Raw genomic sequence first — 2989 nt, forward strand, 5'->3', positions numbered from 1 at the left:
ATGAATGTGGAAATGATAATATACATTTAATAATGAAATCTTCACTTCATATTCTTATTTTAAAATAAGTCCTCTCTACGTTACCCAAATGGCGAATGAATTCCTATAGACTTCTGTTCATTTCTGTTTATGACAAATTCGTATTATTTCATATTTTTCTTTATATTAAAACAGTACATACATGTACTGAGTACTGAAATTATAGAATTATCATTTATAAATAATGGAGACATCATGATACTAGTAATTATTGTAAGTCGGATACCAAAAATAGTTCACTTGCCCATGAATAATAATGGCCTGCATGCACATTTATTATCATAAATTTAAATTTTATCTGAATAATTTTTCATTCAAAATTTATAGTTTAAAGCTTAAACTTTAGACTTTGGAAGTAATCAAGTATAAATGACCTATGGTAAAAAATAATATGTTTGACCTGGTATAAAATTGAAATAATGACGTACAAATTCTTTTTACCACTAAATCAATAAAGTTTATGTATACATATACATATGCATGTGTATCTGTTTATGCGTGACGAATCGCTTAGATGTTATCAATTTGTCGAAAACTTCTCCGATCAACTTTTCATACTACGACCAGTAGACATAAGCATGCACGTTTCGTAATTAGTATTAATTAGCGGACGTATTTCGTAATTAGTACGAGGATATTTATATAGCTTTCTTTCAGAACGTGCGATCCGCATGGTTGATGGCCTCATCGTGCCAGAGCGATAACAGATCCGATAATCGATCTCTGTAGTCACATAATCGTCGCGTGTTAATCGTAATTTCATCATTTCGCCTACTCAGGGTTGCATACGCGTTCCACCCTCCCTCGTACGTAAATGACAACTCCTCGATATTTTTGCATCCTCTAAATACATCGCGCTGTACGTATTCACATGCTGATTCAGAGATAATGGGATTCCCAATCTATTGATATAATCTTCGATAAAATAATCACGTTGAGGTCGATCTTTATTCCGCTTTCGATAGTCGTCCAGACAGGATATGAAGTCTGAGAAGAATGAATAATGTGATCCATAAAAAATGGACATTTTTTATTACCGATTGACTTGAAAATGTGCTCTTGTCTTTCAGGAAAAAATCAAATCAAACACGACGAATAATAATAATAATAATAATAATGCTTATTACACATCGTTTCCAACTGTTTCCCTTTTCCTCGTTCGACACTCAGTACCTTCAATATTCCCACGAGTATGTTCGTCTGTCTGAATCTTAACCCTTTCACTATGAAAGGCGTAAATATACTTCCTGAAAAGTCCATCGATATATACGAGAGACGTAAACATACGCCATCGCAATGAACGTCCATGTTATTTATTTTACATGATTATTTCGAAGTCGCGCCACAGTGAAAGGGTTAATTAACATTATTTTTATATAAAATAATAAATATTTCTTTAAACATCATAAATAAACGTCCATCTTTTAATACTTTGTACATTAATTACTATGACAAACTATGTTAATAAAATATTCCTATAAATGGATAGAATTAATTAGATGAGTAAATTTAAATTTAATTAGATGATTAAAATTAATTAGATTAATAAATAGAATGAATGGCCCTAGGAATAATTTGGCCATTTCTGCGTTACTACAAATAATAAGACTGATGCGTGTGTTCTCAGCTGACGATTGCGATCCGGCCTGTTTTTATTCAACGAATGCGTGCGCCCCTTTTGTAAGGGAGCTAAGTAGGATGCCACTGTTAGCTTCGGATCGCGGCACAAAAGTCTTGTTAACTCTACGCTCTTATACAGAACGCGTACGTTTCTTTCCTCGGTTCACGTGATGTAACACGCGGCTGATGACAGGCTTCTAAGCAACGGCAAAGACCTTTTCAAAATGTTATCGATGAACCAGGGGTTGGTGGGAGGGAGGGAGGTAGACAGAATAATATTTTCGGTGCTCAATTTATGGATAATTGGCCACGTGAAAATGACCACACGAAGTCTCATAGCCATAGCACACTCAGATGGTCGAATAAACAATTAATTTATATAAATAAGAATGAGAATAATATTTTATATTATAGAATAAGAATTATTATAAAATAAGAATTTGAATAAGTGCAGAAATTATGTTGATTGATTGATCAGGCTAATGGTCAGGGTTACGGCATGTAAAACAAATCGTACGATATGAAAAATTAGAATTTAAAATGCACTACAAGATCGGATGAAAAAAATGAATAAATATTGCGTTTCATGAAATTATTCCATCGAATAATCACAGAACTGCATCTGAATGATTAAATTATTGATACACAAATTGATAGAATATTTCATATAACGATTGATACAACAACTTTTATAATAAATAATACACACATACATCTATAATACATCGATATGAAATCAGGGTTGCAGATAAACGATCAAATCTTTAATTTAATTGAACACCGGCTTATAATTAACGTTTGGCTTTTGACTTTTGACTGATGAGTAATTAAGAACTGAAGTTGTTTAATTAGCTGATGGGAGGAGAAATTTGAATTTCAAGTATTGTCGATTGAGTTTTACAGAAATTTAATCAGTAGTTATTAATAGAGCGATTAAAAGATTTGTAACCATCGCTAAAATAATTCTATCAATCAATGGAATCCATGAATGAATAAGTGCAGTTCTTGATAAAAGAAAGATAGTCTTGTACTATAATACACAAAGTGTATAATCTCAAAGTCCCACTCAATGGCCGGTGTGCATAGTCGCTACTTATTTCTAAGATCGCATTAAGCATTTGCTATTCTTGTCTATACCACATTTCCAGTTTCTGTTGTGTACAGGAAACAGGAAAGCAAATATTAAGCAAAAGCAAAGGTGAGGTTCTTAAAAATAAGTAACTGAATGATAATTTGAATACCGGCTAAATGTCTATAAATATAGAACTGGCTTAAAGTCGCCTTTATGGTAAGTATCGTACATCGATGTATAATAGTATAGTTAATATAC

General features: G+C 32.3%; 2 protein-coding genes across 5 annotated transcripts in view; one reads left to right on the forward strand and one right to left on the reverse strand.

The window, feature by feature from the left end:
• Nucleotides 1-2989, forward strand: part of Wbp2 (WW domain binding protein 2) — a 59762-nt gene that overhangs the window by 21623 nt on the left and 35150 nt on the right. The gene's annotated exons all lie outside the window — the stretch shown is intronic.
• LOC113463911 (xanthine dehydrogenase-like) overlaps nt 1-2989 on the reverse strand; it is a 69462-nt gene that overhangs the window by 21206 nt on the left and 45267 nt on the right. The gene's annotated exons all lie outside the window — the stretch shown is intronic.

The sequence above is a fragment of the Ceratina calcarata genome, unplaced genomic scaffold (assembly GCF_001652005.2).
Source record: "Ceratina calcarata isolate Rehan_Ccalc_2016 unplaced genomic scaffold, ASM165200v1 scaffold188.2, whole genome shotgun sequence".
Classification (NCBI taxonomy): domain Eukaryota; kingdom Metazoa; phylum Arthropoda; class Insecta; order Hymenoptera; family Apidae; genus Ceratina; species Ceratina calcarata.